The sequence below is a fragment of the Maniola jurtina genome, chromosome 5, assembly GCF_905333055.1.
Source record: "Maniola jurtina chromosome 5, ilManJurt1.1, whole genome shotgun sequence".
NCBI lineage: Eukaryota > Metazoa > Arthropoda > Insecta > Lepidoptera > Nymphalidae > Maniola > Maniola jurtina.
The window spans coordinates 9340413-9363763 of record NC_060033.1 but is presented as its reverse complement, the minus strand read 5'-3'; the positions used below and the strand labels follow the sequence as shown (position 1 = coordinate 9363763).

The 23351-nt window shown below is 36.2% G+C and overlaps 1 protein-coding gene across 3 annotated transcripts in view; it reads left to right on the top strand.

The window, feature by feature from the left end:
• LOC123865678 (orexin/Hypocretin receptor type 1-like) overlaps positions 1-23351 on the top strand; it is a 71640-nt gene that overhangs the window by 3383 nt on the left and 44906 nt on the right. Inside the window, exon 1 of one of the 3 annotated variants that reach the window (XM_045906872.1) lies at positions 18471-18480. The exons of the other annotated variants lie outside the window; for them this stretch is intronic. The gene's annotated coding sequence lies outside the window, so the exon portion shown is untranslated. Of the gene's footprint in view, positions 1-18470; positions 18481-23351 lie in introns of those variants that run through there. 3 annotated transcript variants of the gene reach the window in all.

Here is a 23351-nt window from a genome sequence, read left to right as displayed (position 1 = left end):
TTTTTACATGTCCCGCTTTTTAAATATTTTTTTATTAGGAAGAAAAGGCAATATGTTTATTTTGATTAGCAGCTTTGTGACCTCTCATTTTTCTCTGAATGTAAAATTAAATGGACGATCTAAATTTTGATATAATAATTTTTTTTTGTCATAACTAACTTTAGATAAACACTTAGTGAATAGTCATCTTTTTTTAAACTCATCCCACCTGCCACATCATCATTTTCTATTACGAGTTATTGTGATCAAGCATGTGACCATAATATTATATAATAGGATAAAAGATAGCTAGCTATAATCTTAGCATAGAGTACCTATAGACTATGACACTGATTACAAGCCCGTCAGCTGAAAAAGGCAGGTACTCACTCCGTCTCCATTTTCCATAATCAAAGTAACAAATCCGGTCTTAGTAAACGCAAGGCTGTTTTCCGTGAGGTTAATTACTGTATTACAATACCTAGCTTAACGAACAAAAGAGCTCGTTAACTCTAACCATGGAGGTTACACTTAAATGCAATTTATTCTGTAGCGGTTTTCACTCCTTAAGCGTAAAATGTTCATCTTAACATCTACACCTGCAAAATAAAACTTATAGAACATAATATCGTATAGTACCTAGTACTTGCACGTTATTGTGGCTGCTTACATAATCGACTGACGGCTGAAGTTAGTAATAATATAATCGATCAGTCTGAAAAAATAATAATCTAATAAAGTAACAAAAAAATAAATAATAAAGACTACCAAATAAAATTAATAGTAATAAAATACCCGTAATAATTGTAACTGGGTGTGGTCGTAAAAAAATGTATAGTTGCATTCATGACATCGTAACAAACGTTACATACCTGACTCAATGATACGTTCATGATCAACATAAAGCGTAGTTCAGAATCATGCAATATTATGATTAGAATATTATATTATTTTTACAATATTATATTATTATTGAGACCGCATAACGATTTCGCGACCCTGGGGTCCCGGTCCTTTAGTAGGCGTACGAGGGGCCAAAGCAAACTCGCAGAGACCCCATCAGACATTATATACACTAGTTTTTTTTTACATTAGGTGATACCGCTAAGAATGGTGACACTTATTTTTTTGATTTTGATTTTGAGTTCGAAACTTTTCCCGATATTTCTTTTGCCTTCCGGCATTGGTCATTGGTGCCATCTGAAATATGAATTGCACTCTTCGCACTTTTGTGGTCAAAACGACGATAAAAGTTGGAGGAACTGAATTAATACAAGAGCTATTCTATATAATTAATAATTCAAAAATTATTTTTTTAAAGGAAAATTTTAATTTAATATTTTTAACTTTCCCAGCCAATCACAGACCAGCAAACCAGAAACTTTTGATGGACACCAAACACGATAAATATAAATAACTGTATGTACTAAGTAGTTCAGGCATAAGGAATCTTACGGTTATCATTAACAGGGCTCTCTCCGTCACTTGCTCCATACAATCGTAGTTCAAATTTCATTTGAATATTAAGCAACCAAAGTCCATGAAACTTTGTAGACATATTCTAGAAACTAATATCTGTGTCTGTGGTGTTTTAGATTTTTCTAAAAATATGTAGTTTTAAAATTACAGGGGCTCAAAGATTTGTATGTGAATTTTTAAGACCGCGTAACTTTGAAACCGAATATATTAACAGAAATCTGGAAAACCACAGCCGTTACATTAGTTTCTATTATATGTCTGTATGTCATGGACTTTGGTTGCTTAATATTTTCAAATGAAATTGGAACTACATTTGTATGAAGTGAGTGACGGAGAGACCCTTCTTAAGAAATTAAATTAAGTCAAAATCGAATTTCTAAAAAAGTGTACTCTCCGCCTTACAATCGGTCATGACCGTAACGTTACACATTTCGTTACATATGTTACAATCATGACAGAAAAAAGCGAACGACATAAGCTCAAATCAAAATATCACTGTACAGCGAATAATTACGGACAGAGGAGTAGTTTCATTGTTTTACGCGAAAACAAAGCTTTATTAACCTTTATTTATGAGTTCGAAAGAATGTCCAATACTCATCCTGCAATTCAACACAAGAAAGACAATTTTTGGCGACAATTCTCGCGTCAACACACACTAACAATTTTCCTCCTAACAAACATGGCCGTTTTTATTTTCTGAATGTTGGCGCCTTGTTCAATAGTGTTGCCAATAAATGAAAGGCAAAAGCAACCAAATTATTTATATAGTATGGCAAAAATAGGCGTTCTAATGTCGTTACATTCAGGACGTTACACACGCACAAAAAATTGGACACATTTTAGAAGTTGAAGAAAATTATGGTTATTGATAAAAGAATGGTAACCTTTTGTAAATACGTTGAAAAAGTAATCAGAACTCGAACCCAACTTACAAACGCAATATTAGGACAAAAGTTTTGTTAAAATGACATGTTTTCGATAATAGTGCAGTAGTTGGACAAACTGTTTTTGTATGGAGCAAAAATTTTGCCAATCGGAAAAAAACTAAAATAAATACAAATTTGTAAGGATAGCTGAGATTTCATGGTATTATCTAAACTACAGAGAGGTTATATTTAGATCAATATGGAACATATATTCGTAACTAAAACAGCACTGATTCTATGACAAAAATAAAACCAGGACAACAAAAAAAAAACTAATGTACATTTTTTTGCGACCGAACCCAACTATAAATGAAAGCTACAAAAAGTAATTGACTAAAAAAGAAGTAGATTTTACCAAATAAAAGTTATTAACTTACTGAACCACTTTTTCGCAAGCACGTATTATTAATGATGCTCTTACATCGGTATTTTTTAAGCAATTGTTGCTTGGTGAGACGTATATTAGATGGATCTGGAGCAATCTGGAGCAATTATTTCGCTTAATATTGCTGAAGTTTTCAGATATTGCTGCTGGGTATTGCAGTAAATTGTTTCATGCGGTCTTGACTTCATAATTGACAAATTGCCCGGAATTACGGAATTTCAATTGCCCCTGTAAGTGTAATATGTATCTATAGTTCGCGACTGGTTGAGATGGCGATCGGGGTATGAAGCGGGGGGCACCCCGATTGCCATCTCGACCTGTCGTGTACTATACGCGTATAATATACAGATAAAACGAACTGACTACCATATGCACGTACTACCATATGCCTACAGCTACCTACAGCTTAAACTTCTTGGACTAGAAACTTGTGATCATGCATGTAGATTTTCACTATTTCACAGAACTCCACTAAGATTTTCTGGAATTACACACGAATAAGGCTGGAGTGGATCATGGGATCAACTACATTAAAAGATAAATAATTATTCTCCTACAACCTGAAGATAGAATAGAGAATAGAAGACGTAAACAAGTGTAAATTAAAAATTTATAACACCCCCGACATGTGAAGGTTACAGTAACTAAAAAGATTTTCTTGGATTATAGCTAAGAACACTCTCGATCAAGCCAACTTTCAAACAAAAAAAAAAACTAAATTAAAATCGGTTCATTAGTTTAGGAGCTACGATGCCACAGACAGATACACAGATACACACGTCAAACTTATAACACCCCTCTTTTTGGGTCGGGGGTTAAAAATACAGCACAGTTGTACGTAATCACATTATTATAATGTTGTTTACAAAGACTTTATAATATAAAGTTGTTCTATCGTGCTTTCAAACAAAGTTGTAAGATTCAACACATTTTTACGCCCCGCGGGATTTAAGGATCACGCATGAGGACCGACCTTTCTAACTAAAATGTAATGGATCATCATTTCCTAAAATGTTACGGTGCAAAAAGCTTTTCTTAACATTATTCTTCACAAAAGCTTAAATTGTCATCATCATCGTCATCAACCACCGACAGACGTCTACTGATGGACGTAGGATTCTCGTAGGGACTTTCATGCACCATGGTCTTGCGTTTCATGAATCCAGCGGCTCCATGTGTTTAAAGGAAGGAACTAAATAATAATAACCAAAGATCCTTTTTGAACTGTGGGCATAAATTCACTTACAGACACTCTGACAGATCGTATTAAATTCTTTTGGAATTGATTCTATTTTCCGAAGAGATATTGAGATGGTGTCGTTTGATTACATTTGTTTAACTTTTGTTCGATTTCAGCGTCGCGTCGTCTATTTGCCAGAAAATGGCCAAAGTCAATTATAATGTAAATAGCAGGTTACGTACAGCGATCAATACGATGATTTTGAATTCTTATTATCAGTATTTTGACCAGTTGCATGAGTAAATCCATATACAACTGCTAACAATGTTGAGGTAGGCAACTAGTATCTGCCTAAATGTCATTTAGTTTATTGTGTAAGTACATAGACCGATACGATCGCGCTGTAAAACAAAACCAGCCTTGTTGCAACAGCTGATATTGGAAAAATTGATCAAGCGATCAATAACGTGAACTACGTGCAAAAAAAAGTAAGGAATGCGTGAATTTTTACCTATTATTGATATTATGTTGTTAATCTCACATAACGGACTCGTTGTAGTGGCGTAGGGACCACTGCCAAATGTTTTTGATACTTTTTTGTAGGTAGGTAGTATGTAGGTAAGTCACAATTAGCAAGCGATGATATTTCTTGGCAGGTAAGATATAATAGATAGGTTAGTGATGTTCCAATAAATTCCGAACATATTTCCGTCCAAATATTGCCGTTATATATTCAACGTAAACAAGCTTCATGAGAGAAAAACCTAGAGGTTTATCGTTCGTGAAAACTGCATACGAATGTCCCATAAAGTTGACAAACTGCGGTTTTACGGGCTGAAATAAGATGGGATACATAAATAAGCTAAAACATCCCAGGACTTCGAAGTGCACTATGAAACATATGAAGATTATAATATTTAATCAGTTTTTGGGTTCCGTTTTTGGGGCTGGCTGTCATTAACTTGTTGCACATTGTTGAGTATTGTACATAAAAGTGTTATACCTAGTAGAATGGTACGGAACCCTTCGTATGCGAGCCCTACTTTTTTTTTTAAAGAATATTAGCCATTTTCAATCATGACTAACATTCCCCTTTCCCCTCCAACTAAGAGTAATGCTTGTGCTAGGAGTGGGTACGACAACAGTACAACGGCTGGAGTTTGAACCGCCGACCTTTCGGAATTCAGTCCACTTTTATAACAGCTGAGCTATTGAGGCTTATTAACTTGTAGACAGTGTACCTACCTAGTAAAATAGTTCCTTAATGTAGACAAGAAACAAGACTTTTCGAAATTCCTATATGAGATTGTTTTCGCTGAGCAAAGCCGACGGCTGTGGCTAAATTATAATATAATAATATATCTCTGTTAGATTCCAGCATCAAACGTATAATAAATTGACTGTGAAATATGTGCAATTGCCCAATGATTCAATGTGCCCCTATTGTACAAAGCGATGTTTATAGAAAAATTTCTCTTCGTCTACGCTTATATAAATACAGAGTTTTATATTTGTTCAAGAGTTAGGGCTTCAGTAGGTGCATTGCCTCTTGTTAGACTATAACATCTAGGATTCTTTCAAAGCTTCTTTCAACGAGCACATAATACAAATAATACTTCTTTCCATAGGTACAGTAAAAATAAAGAATTGATTCTTTTTACTGTCTCCATTAACATTAACTATATATATAGGAAAGTATTATTTAAGGCTATTTTGCTAAAAACAAATTTTTGTTGACTGGTCACTGGAGCTTAAATTCGGTGAAAACCCGTGTTTAAAGGCCAGACTCTTACCCCAAAAATGTTTTTATAAGTAGAGAAAATAATATTTTCAACGAATTATTGGAATGTCTTCCCAAAACTTACGCAAGAAACATAGGTTCAACATGGGTTCAACGCGTAGAGGATTTTTGATAGTTTAATCTATAAAAACGAAAGTAATCAGTAATCGTTCCAAATCTCAGAGGGAGACTAAAATAAGTAGTTTAAAAATATGTTTATGATTGTATCTGCGTGTGCTTGCGTGCGCACTCACACCCACGCACACATACATAAAGAAATAATACCTGTTTGCGGAAAACGTAATAAAATTTCTTGGTTATTATATAATTTATATACATCAGCAATTTTCTTCACATAGCATGTAGTATCCGTCCTCCTTTCCTTTACCGTTTTAATATACTTCCAACATGGAACAGCGACAAGCCGTGAACGATGTAATAATCTATTATGTACCTCGACTTCACTATTCAAGGCTCTCACTGAAAACAAGCGCTGCAGCATGATGCTGAGTGGGAGACCTAGATTTGGTCACACGTGCAAAATGTTGGAAAAATACCCGACTCCGGACCCTCGGTGCGCGAGCCTGACTCGAACTTGGTCGATTTATACAAACTATGTACTCCACCCATTGTCACTTTAGCTTCGCAACCCCTTGAGCTATATCGGTTATTCTAGTCCCCGTATGGATCTCCTCATTTCTGATCCACAGTTAGTAGCGTTTCAATCATGTTTAAACCTAGGGCTCATCATGATTACCACTAGTCACAATTGTAGTTAGCTAAGTGTTATTCTAGCTTAAATAAAAATCTATACTTACTTATCTTTTACTTGTTTTATAAAGCTAAATATACCTAATAATACCTACCGCCCATTTCCTCTCAGCTAATCTATCATTGTCACGTAGGCAATGTTCCGTTAAACTCGACACCTTCATATGTTAGTCCGTTACGTTCGTACATGAAGTTTTTCAGTCCTCCTTTTTGAGGATATAGGCTTAGTAATTTGAGGGCAAAAAACATGCAAAATGACCAATTTAAAGAATCTAAAAACTTGTATTTGAATTTTCCCATCCGGAACGTCCAGAAAGAACAATTGAATGTATTTAGATATCCTTTTTCATGAAACACTAGCCTCGGAATAGTTACGGACAATTTTAGGCTAAAAATCGTAATAAATATACTTAATACATAATTATACTTAGCTGTGTAAAAAAATATTTCTTCAAAGTTAAAATGTCATTTTTTATCAGCCGAAAACATAAAAACGTGCCTTATCTTAAACATAATAACACCTATGTAGTAATAGCTTTGATTGAAGGTAATCAATTTAGTAGGCAGGGTGATGGCCTCTATTTACAACAAACAACAAAATTAATCGCCAAAAGTTATGATAATGTAAGAAGAGGGGTAAGGGAGCGCACTTTCACACCCTGCCTTCACCAGTACTCCAATAGTTAATCTCACTTATCCGCGGTACCCCTGCTGGGTTCCAAAAGAGGTTCTGGCGACTGACAAAATGGATGGATAAATCGTAAAGGCCTGCCCAGAGCGCGGTCATCACGGAAACAACTTTGTATGGGAAGAAGTCCTTACAAAAGACCTATATCAAATATGTAGACGTCTAATTGATTGACGATGCTGATGATGACGACCTGCGGGCTGATTCGCTGACTTGGTGTTAGCCAGCGAGCTCAACTTTTAATTCATTGAAGGTTTTCTACGAAACAAATCACACTATCACACTTCACACTGATATTATAAAGGCGAAAGTTTGTGTGTATGTGTGTGTGTGTGTGTGTGTGTATGTTTGTTACTCCTTCACGCAAAAACTACTGAACGGATTTGACTGAAATTTAGAATGGAGATAGATAGTATCCTGGATTAGCACATAGGCTACTTTTTATCCCGGAAACCCAAAGAGTTCCCACGGGATTTCGAAAAACCTAAATCCACGCGGGCGAAGTCGCGGGCATCGGCTAGTATTGTAATATCACTCAGTGAAGCAGCTATGTAGAACTAACCAACCTCGGTGACTATGATTCAGTGTTAGACACTGAGTTAGCGAATTACCCCGCGCAGGTCAGCGGTGTTTTACGCAAAAAGAAAAGCGGTTGGACGCGTCTTAGATGATTGTAGCCAGTGTGCGCCCAGCCTATGTCGTTTTGCTCCAAAACTTACACGAGTAGGTATAATTTATCTTGTTGTTCCATTTAAGTTTTAATTATAAGTCTTAAATTATAGTGCTTCGTGCAAGCAAAATTAACTTAACTATGTATATTAAAACTAGCGCGTGGTACGAAAGTTGATTATTTATGTTGAAACAATAATAAATTATTATTTTTGTTTTAAATCAAAACAATATTTTTATCTTATCATAATAATAACATAAAGTTGTTTTACCTATTGTGTGTTTAAAATTAAATTCATTTAACCGTAAATGGATTATTTACGGTCGTACAGAAAATGTTCACAAGTATTTTTATTTCGGTGAACAAGTAAGTAGGTATAAATTGGTTCAAGTCAATGACTTATACTAGTACGCTGGACTTGCGATTGCTGACTTGTTTTCGAAGCAACTTTATTTTTGCCATTTCGGCACTGATAGCATCAGTGAGCGTCATATGAGCGTACTCGGAACTAAATGTTAGTGATGAGACATCTGTCAAAATAGTGTCAATATACGACCATGGGCTCGATTGCGGTAAACTGACACCTACAATGTCACAACTACAATCACCTCTGATTGGTTGACACTCGCTCACTATCAGCTACAATGCATTATTACAACGAGAATGCCATAAATTCAGCCAAACACAACAATGGCGATTGTAATAATGGTTGATTTAGGTTTTCCGAAATGAACCTACATTTGACAGAAAATGTCAATTTTAATTCCCGGTACGCTCATTGGGGCGCTTCGAATCGGCACAAAAACTAACTGGCATTTTGTACGGCAAGCATACTTCTTCTAGTGTACTTATATATTTTTTTGGTTTGCATATTTTATACATTTTATGAACATGACAATAAAAAATACCAATCTCTCTCACAACTTTCCGTTTCCATTTCGTCCGTTTCGTAAATAATTAACTAATTTGCATGTGAAGACCTACGACTAAATATTATGGAATGTATGACAATGGCAATCGGGGTATGAGGCGGGTTATGACGCCCCGCACATCTGCACATCACCCGCCCTCGCCCGCATCGGGTTAGTTAGGGGGCTGTGCGGGTGTGTGGGACGTTCCCTCCCCGATTGCCATTGCAAGTTACAACCTGTCGCGTACTCTACCACATGTCACATCACGCAATACATCTAGCGTTCCAACCACGCCGGATCAGAAAAACAACAGTCATGTAATACTGGACCGCTGTGGTAGGCAATGAACGAATATCCAAACCACTCGGGCAAAGAGACAAATTACATTCAATCGCTAGTATGTATTATGTTCCCAAAATTTATGTGTATAACTTTAAACAAAACTTTGAGGAGCTAAAGTCAAACTTTTAAATGATAAAACATGTAGCTCTGAATTGCCTTTCCAGACAGAACTTTGCCGTTTCAGACAGTTTTCCACAAGAAACTCTGGTGAAATACTGAGGTGAAGTGGAATTGGACTCAAACCTTTCAAGGTTTGAGTGGTTTGCTAATTAAAAATCTTCTACTAAAATCGGAGTGAGTAAAGGTTGACAAACTCTTGCCAACTGAATCCAATTTTTGACAATTTGACAATGAAAGAACATACGAGTAAACCAAAACATATACTCTCCAAAGCAGCAGTCCAGTTCAGTTCATGAAATAAGATACCTACTCATAGGCTTCAGTTAACCATTGATAGATAAAAATATACCAAAAAGTACAAGGTGCGGCTGAACAGTATAGATCGTGATAGTAATTGATGCGGTATACCTAACTGAACCACGAACGTTCATGTTTGCAAATAATTGAATTTCTAGTTCGTTGGATTTATAAATTCAACGAGCTGTGCCAATAGCACGGCTCTAGCACGATTCTCGTGGGAATCTTTTTCGTCTTGGGCAGGCGTTACTTTGCGGAGTTTCTTCTAACAACAAGCTTTAAGTTGTATTCATCAGGTATTTAACTAAATTCACCATTGCAGCGTCATTGAACGACAAACCACCAAATTTCGCATTTGCATATTTTATTATGAATGCTGATTTCTAAATAGATTCTAGGAGTCGTGGCGCGTACGGCGTTTCGGGATAAAGTAAACATATTATTGTTGGAACATACCCCTATCGAAAGTGTAAACGTAAGGTCACGCTAACTCTCCATCCTGGAAATGGAATGTCCTATAAACTTAGAGCAAATATTTTCACAGCACTAATATGAAATGTGACCTCGTGAAGCTATACGTAGGTAAGTAGGTACTTACCTACCTGCTCGCTGTGTTTTACTTTGTCATAGGTTAGGTACATATTTTAAAGATTTCTTAGCAAAGTTTATAAAGCAAGGCAATTCTCGACAGCATCGTCCTAACCCATCGCCGGCTCACTACTAAGTACGGAGCTACTCTCAGAATGAGAAGGGTTCGTTCAATAGTCCGCCACGTTTGGCCAACTGCGGATCCGCAGACTTCGATTGCGGGAACATTATGGAAAACTCTCACGCATGCAGCTTTTTTCACGATGTTTTCCTTTACCGTTAAAGAAAGTGATATTTAATTGACACCTGGACCCCCAAATAGAAGGTCTACATCTTAACAAAAGACTATCACCACTTTTTTTAATTTTAGGCATAATGTGAGCTCAATTGTTTAAAATATTATGCGGTTAAGAGGATCATTGTCAACGATCCCCCGTCGATTTCCTACGTATGATATTATTGTTCTCATCTCTATCTGCCCTGGTTCGTGTATTCTCGGTTCCTAGATCGGTGCATTTGTGATAACCAATTCTAATTGCTGTGATTGGCTGAATTTACCATGTTCTTGCTGCGACAGTGAGTTTGAGCCACTAGCGGAACAATGTTAGCCGGTCAGAAATGATTGCAATTAGTCAACCTGTATGACGTCCGTGTTCTGTTTTTGATTACAAAAAAGAAAAAATTGTTGTTGCAATCATCAATTTTAGCAAATAGTGAAAGAGAGTCGACCAATCAGAGGTCACAACTACCGTCACACTTTCTGTGAAACTATGGCAGTAGGCTTACCGAGTAATGAAAACAATTTTTCATTCTGTAATGTCATGTGGCAAGTAGGGTTGCCACCTGCCTCTTTTTGATTTACAGGCTACCACCATCAAAAATACGGGGTTTAGATTTGAAGAAATTTAAAAATTTGAAGTATTTGAAGAAATAGGCGGTGGTTCTCTCTGAAATGCATGGAAAGCCTATTTAGATATTTCAGTTTATTTGTAAGTTTTGTATTTTTTCTCTGTATGTTGCCGTGTCTTGATTGGTGAACTGTGTTTGCAATGTGATTTTAAATAAAAGATTTATTTATTTAAATAGCTTTTAAAAACTCTAGTTTTGTAAAGCAAAATGTTATACATTTCATGCATACAATCTTTGCATTTTAACTTAAATTTACATTTAACTTGTAATTCCACCTTCACAGTATCAATACTATGGCCGTAGCCAGGAATCGATTTCGGGAGAGGTTTTATCAGGGCCGGAACTGAATCCTGTCATGAGGAAAAAAACATTCGCTCAACTTTATGGGCTAATTACCTGGTTAGTGGAATTTCGCCTTTCAATTTGACAGTGAGATAAAATACAACAATAAAAAAGCGCGAGCGCAGTGAGCGTAAGTGTTTTTGGTTCAATTACAGAAAGAATTAAAGTGAAAGGGAAACGAGTTTAGCCATAGCAAGATTTTATTTTTAAAGCTCCCTATCCATACTAATATTACAAATACGACAGTATATCTATTTGCCTATCTATTTGTTACCCTTTCACGGCCCATCTTCTTTACCAAAATTTTGGTACTTACTATTCAGAGGTAACTTGCATCCCAGACATAAACTTTTTAGCCCGGAAAATCCCCCACGGAATTTTTAAAACTCTAAATTCATGCAAACGAAATTGCGGGGCTTACACCAAGTAATACAAATTCAAAGCGCGAGTGAAGTGAGCGCGAAATGTTTGATATATTTCCAAAAAAAAATTGGTAAGCAAATGCAAGAAATAGTGTAAGTATTATTTTAGGCTTAGGTTTTTGACGGCTTCCCAGGCGCAGTCGCCATTTCTAAATTTCTGGTCTGGTGGGAGGCTTCGGTCATGGCTAGTTATATGGTTAGTATGGCCCTAACGGCCAAGAAATTAGACTGCATCATCACTTACCACTAGAAAAGATTAAAGTCACGGGCTAACTTGTATAAAAAAAGGCTAACATCCTCAAACCAAGCCCCGCCGCCTTGGCTACGACCATGATCAATATCGAGTGGGTTTCGGCTACGCATTGCCGCAAAAGGAAAATATTTTTTCTACTGGACATAACGTCAGTGTTCGGTTTCGCCAGCCAAGTGCGAGTCAGACTCACGCACCGAGGGTTCCGATTCGGGTATTTTTTTCGACATTTTACACGAGAAATCAAAAACTGTTATGCATTAAAAAAAATATGCATAAAAATAAATAAAAATCTGTTTTAGAATGAACAGGTAAAGCCCTTTCATATGATAACCCACTTGATATATGTAGTTATCTTACTTTGAAAATTGAAAATACTAATATTTGTTCATGAACACATGACAGACGGATAGAAGGACAGATGGACAGACGGACAGACGGAAAGACAGACAGACTGATAGACAACGAAGTGATCCTATAAGAGTTTTTTTTGCTTTTGAGTTACGGAACCCTAAAAATATTTAGTTTTATTTGCCCCGTATTTTATTTTCATAATTACCGGTTTCTCTATCCTGACATACGGGGTAACCAGTAAAATACGGGGCCTCTGGCAACCCTATTCGGAAAACACTGTCACATTCAAGTTAATGTCAAATATTTTGTTTTCAATTACAGAAAGCTGCATCAATCATTATTACAATATTTTCTTTGTTGTGATTGGCTGAATTTTTGAGTTTCAGCCAATAAACAGACTGTTTGCCAATTAAACGTCATAACAATATAAATGCCAGAAAGTTTAACCAAATAAAACAAACTTAATGAGAACCTAGTGAGAATGCAAACGGCACACAATTTATAATACATATTATGTTAGTCGTATATAATAGATATTATAGTAGTCGTTCACTTTGGTAATAGTCAGATTGTCATCAGTAAAATTGATATTGGTCGATGTATCGTAAATTATTGTTTCGGTGACAAATATTTTTATTATCTATTTATCTTTGAACAGAATGGAATAGAATGAAATGGAATGGAATACAATGATAAATTTTTATTCCTGTAAACTTTTAGGTAAACTTCAAAGTGTTTTTGGATGGTCAGAAAAATTTACCACTGGTTCGGAATGCCGTTCCTACGTTTTCTAGGGTTTCGTACCTCAAAATGAAAAACGGAACTCTTATAGGATCACTTTGTTGTCTATCTCTCTGTCTGTCGTGTGTGTCAAGAAAACCTCTAGGGTACTTCCCGTTGACTCAAAACCATGAAATTTGGCAGGTAACCTAACTGCGTAATTTTGGGTAGTTTTTTTAATCGATAAAGAAAGTTTGCGACATTGTTCAATAAAAAATTTGGATTCCAACTCCTCAATCCTGATGTTGCAGGGGACCTGACTACTAAAGCTAATGGGATTTAAAAAGTGTCGATTATTAATTGATATTGAAGGTATCTATACCAAGTAAACACTTTGTCGTTGACCTCAACCCTGATGCTGTAAGAAATTGCATTCCTAAATCCTGGTGATCCCTCGGGATTTGAAAAGGATAATCCGATTAAATATTCTTACGTGATACAGAAACAAGTTGCATCCCGGGGACGGGCTATTACGGAGAGGCAACTTTTGTTCTGGGAAATGAAAGGATCGGGATTTTTAAAAACCTAAATCCACGCGAGCGAAGCTGCGGGCATTAGCTAGTTGTAAATATGTTTAGAAGCTACTATAAGATAATAGATAAGGTACTTATTTCCTTATATTTTTAATGTATGGCAGCGCGCGGTTTTACATTATAAATTGCACGTCCTGTCCTTTTCTGTAATACATTTTTTCTCAATATCTACCGCTTTATCTCATAGCAAGAGTCTGTAAGACATAATACAATGAAAATAGTCAAAATATACAATTTTTGCAGTTTCCACGTCAGTACCTGTCGAATTTTTCTAACAGTGTAAGCAGCAGAGCTAAGTTTACCATCAAGTGTTGATATGTGGGTGTTCCATAGAAGCTTTGCATCTAACATTATACCGAGAAACACGGGGTTCTCCTTTATTTTCAACATATGATTATTTATCAATGAATTTATGTCATTTAAGGTCCTGGTATTGGGCAGTGTGAATTCAACACACTTAGATTTCTTTGCATTTGGAAGTAAATTGTTAGCAATAAATCAGAGAGTGACCCTGTGATATGGCATTACATATAGTATACATTGTCAAAAATTATAATATTAAAGCTGTGCGTATTGCGTGAGGAATAGGTTGCAAGAGAGTTGCAACTTGCAGGGTTTGATGCATACGCTATTGCCAGCAAACATGAGACATATTTTTATCTACAGGCAACGTCTCAGTAGGTAACGCATACGTCTAACGCAAGTTGAAATGTATTTAGTTAGACCTATCGACAAGTTTGGAGTCGGGTGCAGTCTAAATGTGGCCCGTGTGTTTAGACTGTCCGTTTCTGTCAGTTTCACGTGTCGTCCCCCGCACTTCACCACCCCGCTTGCACAAATCGAGACAGCACGAAATTTTCAAGATTTCTGGGTGTAATTTCTGGTTTTCGTAGTTCCCACATAATTATAACAATATAAAATATATAACGATAATTTTTTTACTACATAATATTCATTAAATTTTCTAGGTCTGTGGTTTTTCCAAATTTCATTAAATTGCTTCGTTGTCTAGAAAAACGAGCACAAAGTTGGGCCTTTTTTTAAAGAAAAATACAAATCTTTGAGCCCCTGTAATTTTAAAACTACATATTTTTAGAAAAATCTAAAACACCACAGACACAGATATTAGTTTCTAGACTATGTCTGCAAAATTTCATGGACTTTGGTTGCTTAATATTCAAATGAAATGGGAACTACGATTGTATGGAGTAAGTGACGGAGAGAGCTCTGTTAAGTAGTCATAAAGCTTTTGAACATTATTGAGATATTAAGTGCAAATGTCAGACCGATTTCGTTTATTCTAGCATAGTCTCTCCTTCAAGACAACTCAACTTCAAAACAAATCTCGGCAAATTTTCGTTTATGTCAGTTCCCATCATTCAGAATAAATAGGATCCAAAGGTTTGTCAACGATTATTTATTTTCATTCTGTTACCAACCGAAGCTGAACCGAACCGAAGGTACTTACTTATGTTTCTTTACACCGACCGGTTTCTTCGTATAAGCCGTTGAAATATAAATAGTCGTATTATAGGCAACTAACTATTTAATTTACTTTTATGACACGAACTTTCGGAACATGTGCACCAAACCCGAAAGCCACTTAATTCCATGAGGTATAAAAGCGGGTCCGCATACCAACATATTGTTGGAGCTTTTATCTGAGACTTCATACGCGTTTATTAAGGTTTTAAAAATCCCGTAAGATCCCTTTGTTTTTCCGGAAAAAAATGTAGCCTAAATTATTTTTTGCATAGCCCTCTACCTGTCTCCGAAAGACCCATTAAAAAAGCTCAGCCTTTCTCATTTAGCCAGGACAAACAGACAGACGAAAGAAGTAAATTATTTAGCTTTTGATAATAATATTATGAGCTAAGAAAAAGCAGACATAAGTAAATTAATTTTTTTTTAATTTAGATATTAAACAAACCCGTAAAGCAAACAATTGCTCGGCAGGTAGGTACTTACTTCAAAAAGGTGAATAAATTAATTTTCTTTCTTCTTTCTTTCTTTCAAAAATTAATACGGCCAAAATTAAAGATTCAAAAAGAAAAATATAAACACTGGAACACATCAATCCCCATAAGAATAAATATTACCTCAGCAACGTGCGGTGCGAGTGTGAATAGTGACCTCATAAAACTGAAAGTACTTACGCACTTAACTGAACTTTATTTTATGAGGTAAACTGTAAACACTGTAGCGGTCAGGCGAAGTATGGAGTGTGGAAAATGTGTCACTATGTTCACTATTGAGATACAAATTATCCCACATTAATTTGCATGGGCCGCGTTCGGGAAGTTTCGAGATGTATTTTCGTCCACTCAGTGCTTGAAGATCAAAATTTTCGAACAGTTCATATTGCCAATGATATCATATGAATCCGAGACATGTTCACTGACTGTGGAACTTATAAGAAGGCTCAGAGTCACTCAGCCGGGCAATAGAGAGAGCTTGGAGTTCCTTTACGTGATCAAATCGGAAATGAGGAGATACGTAGGAGAACCAAAGTAAGTATCTAACATGACACATAGTTAGAAAAACCGACAAGAGTCTGAGCCCCTAGGTGCTAAAATAGTGATCATGCTCCCGAGAACCCACTGTTGGCAGACTCCGACTTCTTCTTTGTCGTGTCACTCTTGACAGAGCGGTCGTGGTCATCATGAAGCAACGTCTTTGAGGGCAGATGTTACACGCCTCACGAGCATTCGCCACTTCTCCCTGCTGGCTGACAGCCTGGTACACTCGTGCAAGGGACCGCCCACAGCAGCTTTAATTTGGTCGGTCCATCGCATGGGCGACCTTCCTCGCCCTCTGGTGCCCTCCACCTTGCCCTGCACGACAAGACGCTCTATGGAGTTACTCTCACGCCGACTAGGTGATGACATCAAACGAGTCGCAGGGAGCCGCTGGATTCAGGCGGCGCAAGACCATAGCGTGTGGAAGTCCCTACAAGATACCTATCTCTGGCAGTGTGGACGTCTAAAGGTTGACTATGATGATAATGTGGATAGTTGCGTTGGCGCACCTTTATTAGATCGTGCTTCTCGATGTGATTATTATATAGACGTGAAGGAGTAATCACGTTTAATTATTTAACTAACTCCCTACGGCTTTGCTTAGGAGAAAATCAGAAAATCCTCTGCTACGCGAATACAATATTAGAAAACGTCAGTGCAAAATCTCTAAGTTGCTAGTCCCAGCGGTTTGAGAGTTCAGTCAATAGATGATGTTATGTGACGTTATCAATTTTTTCATTTCCGGACCCTCGCCAAAACTAGGAACATGCTCGCTCTACTGAAGAAGATTTTGTTTTTATTGTTTGTTATAGGTAGGTATTTACAATACTATCTCACTTTTTAATATGTAAAAGCTTGGATGTTTGGAACTTGATTACTTCGTAACACCATTATGACCATAATGATTTGGCTGAAATTTGGAAAAGATATAACATCTAGGCTACTTTTTATGCTGGAAAATCTAAGAGTTACCGCAGGATTTTAAAAATCTATCCACAAAGTCGACGTTGTAGGCATCACCAGCTTTAGTTTTGTCTAATATTGAATAAAAAGCAGAGCTTTAGTTTCTGATTGTTTCTACAGAGGCATTCCTTTGCTTTTGTATGAAATAAGGATCATGATGTGGATTGGAAAATTGCTTTACGCTGCACAATAATAAAATTGTAAGACTGAATATCCGTGGTATGCGAGCATTGACCTGCTGTGTAGTTATTCGCACAGACTTAACGTGTGATAGATGTACCAATTTTTAAAAAAATACGTGACATAATTTGTAACAGCTACGAGTATGTCAGTTACTCTGGTACTTCTACTCTTCTGATCTCCTTATTCTGATTTGATAACGTAGAAAAACTCCAAGCATAAGTAGCTCTCTCCATCGTCCGCTGAGTGACTCTGAGCTTTCTTATGAGGCCCATAGATAATAATTAGCGACCATTTCTAGGATCCATACCCTCCCCACTAAACTATTCACACCCACAATCAAATTAAAATCCTCAAACAAAAACGCATGACTAACAGTTACACGTTTGATCTGGAATCCAATTTTGAAATACAATTTCATGACGTATTAAACTCTGTCCGAAATCGCCAATACATTGGTGTCGGCTACGTCCATGGTCGGCTCACATAAAATTTATTAGTTTTTCAACTCCACACTCGATATATACAAATCACTAATGTTATTCTGTTTTCAATCAATCTGACAGTATGTGTTTTTCAAGATACTCAAACGGAACAAACAAAGTCCAAAAATAAACTTTCATCAATCAGCTAACTTTATTAATTAGTTAACATTACACAAAGAGAGTGAACTCATTCATTCTGTTAAGAAAACTCCGTTTCTTAGATCACTAGCAACGCAGATTCTAATTTTCATTGGCAATATAATGTTACATGAGAAGATTTCAGGTTACAGATCTCCAGATCCCCAAACTTGGAAATAGTTGAACAATAGGTAGGTATACTACGGGCATAGAGTAAGGATAATTGTAGGTAGTATAGGATGAAGCCAAAAGGTCGAAATGAAATCGATTGACGCGATTGACTGGCGAATGGGTACATGCGATTGGTTGATCAGTCGGCAAGGCTGCATGCAATTAATTGAAACGTCGACTTTCACTTCCCGGATACAATCAACTTTTACCCAAGAAGTCCAAGTTGTTTGCCGGTCAGAGGTTCGACGTAGACCATCTAGACAGAGCAATCGTGCGGTAAGGGAGCGACCATGACAGAGTCATGGCAGAGCCGTTGTGGTCGTCATTTACCACGAGATCAAAGGCGTCGGAGTAGGTACTGTGTGTCTCCTTATACTGTGCTACGGGTGTGAACAGGGCACGAGGCCAAATACAGAAACGTGTAGTCTGCTAACGATGTTGATAATAATAAATAATTGATCTCTGAAATCTATCGGTATTTTGGTTTGAATAAATTATACTATCGAATATTAGATTGATAATTATCCAATACACATTAGTATTCCTAGAGGATTTAATAGGATTTAACAATATCTCGATGCTTGAACTTCAGAAGCATTCAAAGCAATAATGACGTAAACAGATCGTATCGGACTTATATGAATGAGCTAACATCAATGCAATGTTAAAGATCAAAATCGCGTTTTCAATGGGAAACAAATGTAGGTAGGTACATACTACATACGTCAGAAATACCCAATCTTGCTAGATTATCTAAATGGAATTTCTGTGCATTTAGGTATGTGTTACGATTCTATGTAATATTTATGGTATACCTACTTACCTACTTATGTTTTTGCTTTAAGGTACCTATTCTTTTAGACAGATCATTATTTTCCATGTTTGATCGACCTCATAAGAAGAGGACAGACTAACAAACAGACACTCTTTCGTATTTATGATAACATGGGTATTGGGTAGTGATGTTTCCATGCCAAATCTAGAACAATACCAATAAACATGCTCAAGACAACGTTTTTAAGCAAATCCCAATGCGTGTATGTCAACCATAATTGCTAGGTATGCTCTCTATTATGAAGTTTGCTGAGTTAACGTCTTATTGCGCGGAAACCACAAATAGACCAAGTAGGTATTAATGTCTGACCGAAGATTGATTTCTGGCCGAAGTCAAAGACGAAGGTTTAATAATCCTATACGAAATTTAGTTAGAGATTGGCTAAGAAAGGAAAAAGGTAAATAGGTACTAACATCGTATGTACCAATATCGACGGCTGAAAGCGATAAGCGATTTTGTTTTATCTTGTTGAACTAGCCATTATTAATATGTAATACTTCGAAATAATGTCAATTTATAAAGTACTAGCGACCCGCCCCGGCTTCGCACGGGTGGACATTTATTTTTTCTATTTTCCGGGATAAAATATAGCCTATACGGATTCGGAAGAATCCCTCTAAGTAATGGTAAAATAAATTTTGAAATCGGTCCAGTAGTTTTTAAGCCTATTCAATACAAACATACAAAAATACAAAGGTTTCCTCTTTATAATATTAGTATAGATTTTCATCAAGGTAGGTAGGTAATTTAATTCCCGCACATTTTTAACAGTTTCAATTACGTCGCTTGCTAGAAACGTTAGGCAGGGGAGGTAATAGGAATTTTTGGCCTAAGGTAACCGAAGACAAAATCTAAGGTTCATTCGGACACTACCATAAGAATTAACACTAGGTCATATAATTTTGTACGAATACAAATGTAAGGGCAAACTGAAATCTCAAAGGACTTGCTTGTAGTTCGGAACTTCGTAATTACTTTTACAACAAGGTTAATTCCATAGGTTAATTCTTAGTTGAAGAGGAGAAGGAAAACTTTAGTCACGTGGATAATATTGTGTTTACTCATTCATACATAAGTGCCTTCAAAAGAGTCTAAATAACTCAAATTCGACACTTCTCTGGAAAGGCAAAAATATAACTTTATATACATAGAAGTTATAACAAAAATCCTTTAGAAATATACTTAATTCAGAAAAATGTTGTTTTTATTTAATTTTTATATTTTATAATTTAGTGATTATGAGAACAGCAACCTATACTCATATCACAAACATTGCGACATTTTTTTTAATATATTAAATTATATATCTTTTGTTCAAAACAATATACCAACATAAAACGTGCTCTATCTAACAAAAACTTAATAGAATTAAATTGAACACATTTTAATCAACATGATAAATTTATATTTATATAAAAAGAAAATCCCTGACTCACTTACTGACTGACCTAATACCTACTGAACCTTTGGACTGGATCTAGAAAGCTGAATTTTGCATAGAGGTTTCTTTTACAATGTAGACAAGGAATAAGGCCGGGGTTTTCGAAATTCCCACGGTGTAGGAAATAAAAGGGAGGTACCTATATATTATTATCGGTCGCTATAATAGTCCATACTAATAATATTATAAATGCGAAAGTGTGTCTGTCTGTCTGTCTGTATGTACGTTCACGGCTCAACCGTTAAACCGATTTTAATGAAATTTAGTGCAGACTTAGGATACATTCCGGGGAAGGACATAGGCTACTTTTTCTCCCGAAATAATTAACAGTTCCCGCGGGATAGCATACTATTTTTCATGCATTTGTCGTTCAATAACGCCGTAACAGAGCTATGAATTGACGTCGTTTTTTTGTATAGACATAGTGATATAGGCTACTTTTCTTTCCAAAAAATTGTTTACCAATGCAAAATTTTGATGTTTTGTTGCTATAGGTATATTAACTGAACAGAGCTAAACATAGTGGTATCCTTCATCGTAATGTTTTCTTTAGTAAGTAGGTAGGTACAGTCTTGTTATTTGAGTGTGGTTAACATTGTACTGCTGTTCTAACCACAGAATGTAAGTAATAGAAATGTTATATCTACGGGGTAATAAATAATAATCCAGCATATTTTTAGCTAGGCACCTACCTAATAATACTAAATTAAACAAGTCACTATGATGTCTCACTAGATATCTGCACAGTGACGAGTAGACAATCCTTTATCGCTTACGACATGCTTACAGCTGAAATTAATGATCAATCTATCTTTAATCTATCGATAAGTTAGGTACCTACTTAGGACGTTGCTAAGTAACTAATCGACAGTTTACAGATAGATTGACTATTTATTTATTCATATCAGCCGTTAAAGGATAAAGTGTAGGTTCTTAATTCGTTAATACTAATAATTGTGATTTATTAGTACAAAATGGCGTGCAATTAGCGCAAATTACACCTCAGTGCCCGCAATGTGTGTGTAACTTGGAAATAATGTGTCTACAGATTAACGAATATAGGGAGAAACGGGTAACATACCTTCCCTCTAAACGGTGCTTTACGACTAGAGTTTATTACTGCATAATCTTGTTCTATGTTAGACTAAGCCTCTAAGGGCGTGTTCACATATGAATCGCGGATGCGGTCGCGGTGTTTAAAATGTATGGGATAGTGGCTATGTAGATGTGGAGATATAATATAGACCCAAAAAGAGGGGTGTTATAAGTTTGACGTGTGTATCTGTGTACCTGTGTATCTGTGTATCTGTCTGTGGCATCGTAGCTCCTAAACTGATGAACCGATTTTAATTTAGTTTTTTTTTGTCTGAAAGGTGGCTTGATCGAGAGTGTTCTTAGCTACAATTTAAGAAAATCGGTTCAGCCGTTTGATAGTTATCAGCTCTTTTCTAGTTATTACTGTAACTTTCACTTGTCGGGGGTGTTATTTTGAAGCTTAAGTCTGAGCAAAGTCAAAATACGCTCTATAGATTTCAGTCTATGACGCGCTGCGTGGAAGAGTCAGTTGATTCTCTCCAATGACTGTGCAATAGCCGCCACTTGGCGCGTTGCACCTCTATTCAGCTGCACTCACCTCAACTCCCCTCGAGATGCAACTCTACTCACTTCCACTCCGCTCCGACGTCATATTCTTGCTCCATACGACGACAACAAGCGAACGTGCTTGCTACCGCTCTCGAGAGTTTATTTTTATTCCATTAGGTACCTACTAGCTGATGCCCGCGACTTCGTTTGCGTGGATATAGGTATTTAGAAATCCCATATTAACTCTTTAACTAAAAAAACCAGCCAAGTGCAAGTCGGACTCGCGCACCGAGGGTTCCGTGCTCGGGTATTTTTTCGTCATTTTGCACGATAAATCAAAAACTATTATGAATTAATACTACTATAATAAAAATCTATTTTAGAATGTACAGGTAAAGCCCTTTCATATTATGATACCCCACTTGGTATTAGTATCATATATCTTACTTACAGACAGACAGATAGACAGACAGACAACAAAGTGATCCTACAAGGGTTCTGTTTTACCTTTTGAGGTCCGTACCTCCCTAAACCCGAACCTTAAAAATAAATCTCCAAATAACAACAGTTTGATTTAAATAAACAAAATATTACTAACAAAGTGTTTGAGTGTTACAGTGTCCACAGTTGGTTGACCTCAAATTAATTTAAGTACCTATTTACCCAATAAAAACTCGGCTACCAACTTACTTGTCGCACGATTATTAGCAAAGCCTTTAAAAGCTTTAATAAAATTTTGATGATAGACTTTGTTTTCAGAGGTGTTAATAGGTAGATAGGCACCTTACCTATATTAGAATAAATTATTTGATAATTGTAATATTATTATGTAGTAATTTATTCAAAATATCCGCTGATATTACTGGATTAATTATATAAGTATAATCAGTTAATAGGCTATATTATAATATATGATACATTGAGCCAAAAACAATAGGTAGGTACCTGCCTGCTTTTGATGATAGCAGGAAGTACTTCAAAGCACATTAATATTATTAAGCTATTCATTTGGTTCAAAAGCCGTTATGCCTACCTACCTACTACGTAAGTGGTGAATCTTATGCGAACAATAGAAATACCTAGCCTTCATTAGATACTAATAACATAATAATGAATCAAAACTATAAATTCATATATCTACTAATATTATAAATGCGAAAGTCTGTCTATTTGTCTTTTTATCTACGAGTATCTGTTATTCTTATCGTGAAAAGTAATGCGAATTGGATGCAATTAACGAATTTTAATTACAAAATGAGGTACACGAAATAGCTTGCATCGTCGAGACGGGCATAGACTAATTTTTATTCCGAAAAATATTTTTCA